Source organism: Monodelphis domestica, chromosome 8 (genome assembly GCF_027887165.1).
Source record: "Monodelphis domestica isolate mMonDom1 chromosome 8, mMonDom1.pri, whole genome shotgun sequence".
Taxonomy (NCBI): domain Eukaryota; kingdom Metazoa; phylum Chordata; class Mammalia; order Didelphimorphia; family Didelphidae; genus Monodelphis; species Monodelphis domestica.
The window spans coordinates 4510421-4521219 of NC_077234.1; the positions used below are offsets into that span (position 1 = coordinate 4510421).

The 10799-nt window shown below is 46.4% G+C and overlaps 1 long non-coding RNA gene across 1 annotated transcript; it reads right to left on the reverse strand.

Moving 5' to 3' along the window:
* Positions 1 to 4044: 4044 nt before the first annotated feature.
* Positions 4045 to 9188, reverse strand: LOC130455751 (uncharacterized). The gene is made up of 2 exons (XR_008913848.1): positions 7620 to 9188; positions 4045 to 7469 (listed from the first exon to the last, which is right to left on the reverse strand). It is a non-coding gene; the product is annotated as an uncharacterized LOC130455751 (long non-coding RNA).
* Between the last annotated feature and the right edge of the window lie 1611 nt (positions 9189 to 10799).

Below are 10799 nucleotides of genomic sequence, written 5' to 3' on the forward strand. Positions count from 1 at the left end.
GGGAAGTCAATAAGAATAGACAAAGACATGTGTATGAGTTTATATATACATAAAGCATGAAAAGCTAATAAATGATTGGTTGTTGTCCTCAGTACTAAAAGAGGACCAAAATGACATCACAATGTTGGGGGGTCAATGTACAGTGTGTCTGACTATGCCTGATCAGGCCAATATGAGCTCAGAAAGCGCTACCACGAGTCAGGCACAAATAGCCCATACAGAGATTGGGGATGGAGATAGCTCTCAATTTGTGCATTTTGTGTTTCTTTTGAGCTACTGCAATTTTGCTTTGCTCACAGAGTACAGCATCTTCTTTGGTGTAGGCATGCCACAATGGATAGCCCTATGTCAGTGTCTCCCACGTCTCACAGTCAACACCAAAGTTCTCCAGAGAAACCTTGAGAGTGCCCTTGTATCATTTCTTCTGACCTCCGCGTGAGAGAGCCTACCTCATGTGAGTTCTAGGTAAAATGGCCTTTTAGATGAAAGGTATACTTGGCATTAAAACAACTTGGCTGTTCATCAAGATTGCAATTTCTGCAGTAGAGTCTGAATGCTTGGTGGCCAGTACCTTTTCTTGCCAGGTGATCTTCAGAATCTTCCTGAGACAATTCAAGTGGAAGAAATTCAATTTCCTACCATGGTGGTGGTAGATTGTCCAGGCTTCATAGGCATACAGCAATGAAGTCAGCATAACGGCTCAATAGACCTTCAGTTCGGTAAGCAGCCCAATGCCTCTTCTCTCCTAGACTTTTCTCCAGAGCCTCCCAAATACTGAGCTAGCTCTGCCAATGAGTGAGTCTGTCTCCTCGTCCATGTGTACATGCCTGGAAAGTATACTGCCAAGGAACTTATTCACAGCACTCAAAATTTCTCCACTTGCTGTAACTGATGTTTCCATGAATGGATGGTGTGGTGCTGGCTGATGGAGAACCTCTGTTTTCTTCATGTTAATCACCAGGCCAAAATTAGTCCAAGCAGTAGATAATTGACCCAAACTCTATTGCATCTCAGCCTCAGAGACTGCATTCAATGCAGTTATGTGTGATTATAAAGTTGTACACCAACTCTTCCTCCACTTTAGTCTTGGCTCATAACCTTTCCAAGTTAAATAATTTGCCATCTGCATGAAAGCTGACCTTGATGCCGCCATTTTCTTCCTCATTGAAATTATCTAACAACACTGCTGAAAACATCATGCTAAAAACCACGGGAGCAAGCACACAACCCTTCTTCACCACTGATTACTGGAAGGGTGGGAGAGGCATTGTCCATTTTTTCAGAACCCATGCAAGCATGAAGCTGGCATACAATACCGATGAACTTCTTTGGGCAACCAAATTGTGCCATGATCTTCCACAAGATCACGTAACTGGCACTATCAAAGGCCTTGGACATATTGATGAATATCGTGTACAGATTTCTATTCTGCTACTGGCATTTCTTCTGGAGTTGTTGGGCAGCAAAATCATACCATTTATTGTGCCACATTGGCTCTTGGGTAGGTGATCATCTTCTAGGACTCTAGCAAGAATCTTGTCAGAGATGACTAAGAGAGATGCCACACCCTGTGATTGTCACAGGAAAATCTACTTTCTTTTCCTTTAGAGATGTGGACAATGGAGGCATCCGTGATATCCTGGGGATAACCTCCTCTTGCCATACAAACCTACAACATTCAGTCAGATTTTGTATGAGAAATGGACCCTTTGCCTTGTAAATCTCTGTTGGAATGGAATTAGCATCAGATGCTTTACCACATGAGAGGAGCCCAATGACATTCAAAATCTCTTCTTTAATTGGAAGTTCAGCTAGAAAGCGATTGACTTCAACCTGAAGTTTACAGCCTATGACTTCAGCATTGATGGATGATGGTCTGAAAAGAACACTATAGAAGTGTTCAGCTCACCCGTCCAGGATCATGTCCTTATTACTTATCAGTGTGGTTCCATCAGTTTCACAGCTGAACAAGATAATTTCTATTTCATCTTAGAGACAACAGGGAGCCACTGGAGTTGATTGAGTAGGGGGGTTACATGGTCAGATTGGCATTTATGGAAAATCAATTTGGCAGCAGAATGTAGGAAGTTGAACAGAAGGCAGAAAACCCATTTAAGAAGCTATTGCAGTAACAGAGATAAAAGAGGAGGAGTTTCTGGATGAAAGTACTACCTTGTGAATAGAGAATTGGTCAAATACAATATCGCAGAGGTAGAAAGGGCAAAATCTGTCAACTGCTGGATATGTGGGGTGGAGGAGACCAAGAAGCTGAGGATAATGACAGGCTTGTCAAGCTGGGGAACTTAAAGGATGGCAGTGCCTTCCGTAGAAATAGAAAACTCTTGAAGAGAAAAGGGGACAAGGAAAGACGAGTATTGTTCTGAACAAGTATAGTGTTAGAAGACATCCAGGAGGACATATTCAATGGACAATTAATGAGATTTGGTGGAGAGACTGGGACAGAGGATAGGCTGCTCATACATGGCCTGGTGTGTACAGACGGCCCTCTGTGACCGTGACATGCTCTAACTAGGACTTTCCAGAGAAGGCTTTGTTGTGTCATTTTCAGTCACGTCTGACTCTGTGACACTTTTGGGGGTTTTCTTGGCATTTTCTTCTCCATCCAGAGGAGGGTACCAAAGGAAATTTGTGGGAGCAGATGATGACATGAGAGCCCTGAGAAACCTGGTTCAGGCATTTTAGTTCCACCGAACAGCTGACACAGGGAAAGTGGTTGGCCAACAATAACAGATGGTAGCAAATGTGTTGGACACCTCACTGCCCACGAACTGACAGAGGAAGAGTGGCCATGCTCACTCTGGTGTAAACTCGTGCCCTACTTGCCCAGGGACATGTAATGAATCTAAAGCACACCCATAGCTTCTAAATGCAAGGGAAAAGGAAGGAGCATTCTTTGAAAGAACTGTGAGAATCTATTGGCACCATAGTTTTCAAAGTCCTGGGAAATACCTGGACCAGTTAAAATATAGTATAAGCCATCTCAGTGGAATGTGGAGGCTGGAATAATTGTAGTATTTTCAAAGTGAGATGATGACCAGGTCTTCCAGAATAATACACATTGCTGAGGGATAATAAGACTTTCCTGCTGTCATGGCAGATATGTCCTTGCTGAAATTTGAGAATAAAGATCAGATAGGGCTCCTAGTAATCCTTAAGACCCCTGACAGCATCATTTGAGTCTCCAGGGAAATTTTTCTAATTTGAGTGTCTGTGTGTCACAAATGGGGAGCAACTCATATTCAGAGTAGAATATACTATCTGTGTTTCAGGTGAAGGTACTCCACTCTAGATCACATGGCACAGCCTGAAGAAGCTACCCAAAGTTCAGCATGTTCTTTGAGACTTTGTCCAAGAATGAAAGCTTACAATCTCTAACCCATGTGTTTCTCAGCAAGCCAGAGGACAAAATGAGTTCAGATCAAGGATATGGAATAAAAGAACCTGGTAAGACAAGTAGCAATAAAGTATTTCCTCCTAGAATCCTAGAGATAACTTCCCCATACCTGCACTCTATCAACAGAAAGAGTATAATGTATACATTTATGGAATATACCTAATAAGGTACAACTAAGGCCATGATGGCGAACCTATGGCACATGTGCCAGATATGGCACACAGAGATCACTTTGTTGGCACATGCTGCCCACCAGAGTTAGTTACTAGAAAGGCAGAGAGACTCTTTTGGAGCTGCTCCCTTCCCCCTCTCCAATGTTCCTTTGCCCAGCAGCCCAATTAAAGTGCTTTACTCCCTCCCCTGAGTGGAGCACCTGGACCACTTCCCTTCCTTTCTCCCTCCTTTCTCTGGGGTAAGGTAGAGACCTGGAGATGGGGCTGGGGCATGGCATGCAGTCTGGGTGGATGGGGCACAGCACATAGTCTCTAAAAGTCTCTAAAAGGTTTTTCCTGTCTCTTGCCTAACTATATCATTGATCTTTCATATATACCAATATAATCTTTCTTGGTCCTGGAGCTCACCCTATATGTCTTTTGTGCTTTTGTCTCCATTTATCTCTTTCACAACACTTGTGTGCTTTTGGAGTGTTTAATTGCCAAATTGAACCGGACTTATTACATTCGCCTTGTATTCATAGTCTTATTTTCTTAAAAACATCCTGTGGGGACCCAATGTGATTTTTTGTTGTGCAAATGAGTCTAAACAAGTTTAAAATTCAAAGTCCTTCCTGCCTGATTTCCTGCATCTCTCTAAGCCCAGTCAGTGTCTCCTCCCATATAGTCTCTCCTTTCTGGGTTTTCATGGCACTGTTTTTTCCTGGTTCTTGCTCTCCCTAGCTGATCTGTTCCCTCCTTCTCTTGGTCCCTTGTTGGATCATTATTTTGTGGATGTTCTCCAGAGTTCTGTCCTAATCTTTCTTCCCCACCCCCACCGGCACTCAACCCTACAACACTGATGGAGCCCTGTGAGTTTGGTTATATTCTCTGTGGAGATGATTCTGCCAGTCTCTCCCCCCAGTCTTCAGCTGGGCACCTCCAATAGTCTTTTGGACATTTCAAACTGGATGCCCCAAAGACACCTTCAACTCAACATGGACAAAACAGCATCATCCTCTTCCTTTCCAGATGTTCCCCTTTTCCAGCTGTCTCTAGTTCTGTCCAGGTCTGCATTACATTGGAATTCTGTCCGGCTCATTCCACATTTGGTGTCCCCAAAGTCTTGGGCCCGTTGCAAGCTATAATAGCAGTGAAAATGTATAGAAGCATTTTAAGTGGCACTAAGACTTTGGGGACACCAAATATATAGTGGAAGATGCAGTTGTTTGCCAAATCTTATCATCTGTACTTTCACACCTCCTGAACTTCCTCCTAACTCTCCACTGACTCAGCTGCCCCCGAAGCTTTCATGGAGATCATTTCAGCATCCCCTTAATGGGTCTGTCTCTCTTGTCCATCCTACATTCTGCTGCTGCCAAAGGAATTTTCCTTAAATGCAGATCAGACAGAGTCACCACGCTATTCGAGTAGTTCCTTAATGCTTGCAGATCAGAAGATGACCTCCTCGGTTCAGTGTGTAAAGCCCTGCCCAGGCTGGTTCCAACCTCTCTCAAGCCTCATCTGGCATCGCCCCCTGTCCTGCTTCTTGTGATTTTGATGTAACAAGGAGTTTATAAGATCATCACCTGGACAATGGGGCAGGAGGGAGCGAGAACTGGAACCTGGCATCTCCTGATGGCCCAAGGCAGGGCCCTTGCCCACCAGCAGACTCACTGGTTTCCAGAATCCTCCTAAGGGGCTGGCTTGATTTCACCTGGGCTCACTCTGATATGTTCAGGCTCAGAGGCGTGTCTGATTCTTTCAACCAAGAGCCATCAATTCCCGTTACAGCATCAGATCTCATGTAGTGGTGAAAGTAGCTTGTAAAAAATAGACTCGAATACAGGACTACAATCCCCACAAGCCTTTGCTCCACTTCCCCAGAATGCCTTGTAATCTCACCTGGGCCAAGATGGAGAAGGTATTTAAGCTGATTCAAAGGCTTTTGAGGCTCTCTTCTTTTGGACTTCCATTTTGGAGCAGATGCGTCTCTTCTGTGATGGGAGGTTATCTGGCCTAGGCACGTGTTTTTTCTTATTCTGTATTTTCTTTAATCTTTAGCCTTTAATAAACCTCTAAAAAATATAATACTCCTTGCAGAGAGAAACTAATTTCTACCTGCCTCAGTCTCCCCGTCTCCCCTAAATTTTAACTGTTACAGTTTGGCAACCGGTGGAAAAGGTTTTTGGGGTCTTCTCTTGGACTTCCGTTTGGGGCAGATGTGGCTCTTTCCATAATGTAGGTGAGGCTGTGTCTAGGCCTCTCTGTGGCCTGGATACGTGTTTTCTTATCCTATATTTTCTTTAATCCTTAACTTTTAATAAACCTCAAAAAATATAATACTTCTTGCAGAGAGAAACTAATTTCTACCTGCCTCAGTCTCCCCTTATTCCTAAATTTTAATCTTTACAAGCTCCTTCCAAAGGAAAGGCCTTTCCATTCCTCTTGTACGCTTTGAGGGATACACAGGGCTTCTGGAATGCCATTAAGTGGGGTGAGGGGCGGAATGGCTCCCAGTCGCTTATCTAGGGCCATGTTGTTTTAGTCTGAAGAAATGTGAGATCCCCGAGGATGCAGACATCCACCTTTTCTATTTTACCCTGAGTGCCATGCAGTGTCTAGGACTTACTGATTTCATCATTTATTCCACATACTATGTGCCATACCCTGTCCTTAGGGGCGCCAACCCCCAGGGGAATAGACCCAGCCCCTAAGGGACCCAAGATGTGTTGGGGAGGAACAGCATGCACACCATCACTGAAATACAAAATAGAGAAAGGATACCCAGAGGGAGGCACAGAAGCATGTTGGAGGGCTCCACGGTTAATAAGCACTGTGAACATCCTCCTCCCTGTGTCCTTCATCTGCAGAGGACCCTGGAAGATTGCTCATACACCCTGGGGGTGATGGGATTAGCTGCACTCATGTGATGCTCTCCAAGCACGTTTGTCTGTTCATGTCACACTGGTAACTTCTACAGTATGACAAATGGCTGAAACGCTATATGCAGAGGAAAATTCAGGGGAGACAAGAAAACCATCTTAAGAGGAAGCTGGGTCTAGAGATGGGAGGTCCTGGGTTCAAATCTCCCTCAGACACTTCCCAGCAGTGTGACCCTGGGCAAGTCACTTGACCCCCATTGCCTAGCCCTTACCACTCTTCTGCCTTGGAACCAATACTCGGTAGTGAGTCCAAGATGGAAGGGAAGGGTTTAAAAAAAAGTCGCCCCAAAGGGATCGTGGCTGCTGGCAGGGTGTTGGGAGTCGTCCTGCCAGAGGGTTTCAAGCAGAAGTTGGATCCCACCTGTCAGGTGGAAGGGATTAGGGGATTCCCTTTGGCTTTGGAAGCATTAGCCACAGCTTGGTCCTTCTGGAGACCCAATTCCCTAATTCTTGGATTCTCTGAACTCTGAATTTTGGGATTCTCTGATCTAGTTTGCTCATAGCAGGGAATTAGACTTGAAGTGAGGACCTCACAAGATTGGCAGCAGGTTCAAATGGGATGTCTATCACCCCCCCACCCCCCCGCATTTAAGGCTGGGTGTGCTACCTGTCACTCCCAGCCCAGGCGGCAGGCTGGGGATGTCTGGGCTCTGCCATGACTTCTAGCCCCCAGCGAGGACATTCACCCAGTTTTATGGGCCTCAGTTCCATGAAGAGGCCTCCAGATGATCTTTTCCTGATAACTGCTTCAAGGATAGCCTAGTAGTGAATATCTGAACATCTCCCCCATGCTCCCCCGCCAGCCGCCTCACACTGTGGGGAAGGGAAGCAGCTGAGGCTCACCTCGGCTCAGGGTTACCTCGCACAGTCTCGAATTCCAGTCTAAACCCACGGGGGCTTCCTGACTTCTCAGGGCTTCCCGTCCTGGCTGGCCCATGGAGATTCCACCTCCTACACCTAGAAATGAAGAAGACACACAAGACAGAACAAACAGAACCGCCCACACCCAGCAACCGGGTCGCCATCGTGCACTGAGTGCTTGTGCTTTTGTTTGTCCTTTGCCGTCTAAGAGGACCAATGAGATCGTGGGAGGATGCTGGGACTCACTCGTGAACCACGTGGGTGGGGGGCAGAGCTGTCATCAGAGTCATCGGAGTCCAGTGTCGGAGGAAAGCCAGGGTGGCTGCGGATGGCCAGGAGGCAGGGGGTGGCCACGGCATCTTCTATGTGTGACCAAGCTCGAAGCTCTCCACCGTGCCTGCTTCAGCCCCTTTGTGGCCTTTGAAACAAACCGTTCTCATCCACTGAGGAAGTCTTTGGGTGCTCATCATTGGGTGGACGTCCCTAACTCACCTGCCGGTTACCTTCAGTCTAGTTCAGCCCATCTGCTGAGCTAGACTTGCCCAGGTCTGGCCGTTGTGTGTGCACCCCAAAGGTCCAGGAACCAGCCTGCTCCTGCCTTCATAGACCTCTTGGCATTTCAAAGCCAAGGATTCGGCATGGAGGGCTGCCGGTGATCCAGGCTCCCTTAGGTGGCCCCTCTCCTTCCCCACCTGGCTTGGCGTCCCTTCTTACCACCCAGCTTCTCCTTCTAAGAGACACAGCCCTCCCCTCTCTGCTGCCGCCTTCGCTACCAAGAAGCAGGAGTGCACCGAGAGTCCCTCCATTTCCCCGTCATCATTTCCAGGCTGGGCTGCCTCAAGCAACGAGTCACCTTGTCGGTGGGGCTCCTGGGCGTGTGCGGGGAGCTCTGAATGCAAAGCTCTCCAAGGGGAGTGCATCGGCCCTACTCTGATGATCACAACAGCGAAGCTAACAATACCGTAGTGTCTACGCTCTACGGAACGCCGCAGGGCGCTCTAATGATCCCACCATACTGTGGAATCTGTACTGCGCTCTAAGTTCTTAACAATAGCCAGTCAAGGCCAGGTCACGCCTTGGCTGCTTCTGTCTCTCTTTCACTTCTCAAAAATTTCCTCTTCGTCACAAAAGGCGCCTTCTGGGAAAGCCTGACCCCGCTTTTGGTCAAATATAGAGTGGTGTGGGGGAGGGGGAGTTCAGCAAAGCCCCCTCCCCTCCCCCCAGTGTGAGCGTCCTGGGACAGGCTGAGTAGCAAAGGAGCGGGTTCCAAGTAAGCTCCTCCCCAGGACCTCATTCCTTGTGTGACACCTGGTGGCATCTCTCCGCGGTGGGCTGGGGATGGCAGGAGGGGCCCCCGAGGCACTGTCACACTCTCTGACACTCCTTGGATGAGCAGTCACCCAGCCCCTGGGGGGCCATTTCTCAGTGTCTCTGCTGGATAGTCTGTGCTAAGTATTCCCCTGGTGAGTGAGTTATAGCGACAGTTTTAGGAAGCTAGCAGGTGCTGGCGAGGGGGAGCCGTAAAGCTCATCATCTTCCCAGACAGTCCTGTCATTCTTGCGCTGACCCCAGGGTCCCTGGGCTGACCTGTCCTCTGTCCCTCCCGGCAAAGAGCCGCTGGCTCTGGGGCGCGGATGGGAGTGACGTGAGCACAGGATCCAAGGCCAGGTTCAAAGCCCGTCTCTAACGAAACCACAAGCTTGGAGCAGCCTCATGGCCACAGGTCCACGCTGTGCCCTGAACTCTGGTCAGCTCGCTCAGGGATTTCTGGTAGCCGTCCCCGGGGGATTGTGCCGGGGATCAGTGATAGCTCAGCACCCCAGTCACTGCCACAGGACAGAAGGACAGCTCAAAATCCACAGCCACTGGCCCATGATGGGTGATGACTTTGGGGGAGGGACGATGCTTTACTATAAATTATACTGAACATCAACTGGGTTTCACATGCATCATTGATCAAGACCTATTTCCATATTATTGATATTTGCACTAGGGTGATCGCTTAGAGTCTACGTCCCCAATCATGTCCCTATTGACCCAAGTATTCAAGCAGTTGTTTTTCTTCTATGTTTCTGCTCCCACAGTTCTTCCTCTGGATGTGGAGAGCATCTTTCTCATAAGTCCCTCAGATTGTCCTGGATCACTGCATTGCTGCTAGTAGAGAAGTCAGTTACATTCAATTGTACCACAGTGTATCAGTATCTGTGTACAAAGTTCTCCTGGTTCTGCCCCTTTTCCTCTGCATCACTTCCTGGAAGTCATTTGATTACCTCACATTTTAAACTAAGTCAGTAAGTGAACTTTAGGGATTTTTACCTGTGGATTAGTGGACCCCATTTCTGTTCAAGTTGAACACCACTGTTCTAAGCTACTATCAGATTCCATCATTCATCCTCATTCATTTTTCCTCATAGGGTATATGAGTGAATGGGTATCCTATTCTTCTGGGTTTTCTTTTCATTCTTCATTATTTTCCAAAGGTCTTTCATGTGTGCCTGTATTCCTCTCACTTTCTTTATCTTAATTATACGACAAGATTCCACTTTATTCCTGCACCAAAAAGTCTTGCTGGGCATCTTTGTTGTTTTTTTACATTACATTACATTACATTTATATCATCATAACAAAGAATGCTTCTATGAAGCTCTTTGAATTAATAGCTCTTAGCTGTTTCTAAAAATATATTCAGGGATTTTCCCCAATGATGAAATAATTTGATCAGTGAATGATCCTTTTTGTACTTCATATTATTTATTGCCAAATTATTTTTGTTTGCCAGTTCACCAGCAGTGAATTTTTTATTTAATTAATTCACTTTAATTTAATTTATTTTATTTATTATGAATGGGATATTTATTTATCTCCAATCCCACCAGCACATAGTGTCATTATTTCTGACTTTTGGGGGCACAAATTAGTCACAGTTTGTGTTTCTACTTTGGAAAACTGTCTATTAGTAGTGTGAAGATGGATTAACTATCTCCTTGTCTACTTTTAAATTTAATCAATAGAAGGGAATATACTCCTACTTAACGACTAAGTAGGGGAGGTCCACAACCCACTTGCTAAAGTGGGTGACAACTTAGAAGCTACTGATTTCCCCCTGGACAGTCCTAAGCAAAGTTCGAGTCTACAATTGGTCCCTTTGAAGTGGAGGAAGGCACAGGAAGTGATGAAAAGAGGGGACTTTAAAAGTGGCTGCAACTTCCTGTGAGGGCACCGTCGAGCTTTTTCAAGGCTGTGGAGGCCAGTGGATGATCCTCTTCTTCAGCATGGACCTGGGACTCTAGCATTTGGAAAGACTGCTCTGAGATCTTCTCCCCCTTGGACTTATGATTGGCGAGTAGAAAAAGCTGACCTTCCTTTCCTGACTGAGATTAACACCAGATAGACCTCCCTCTGGGAGGAGGCCACATGGGTGAAATC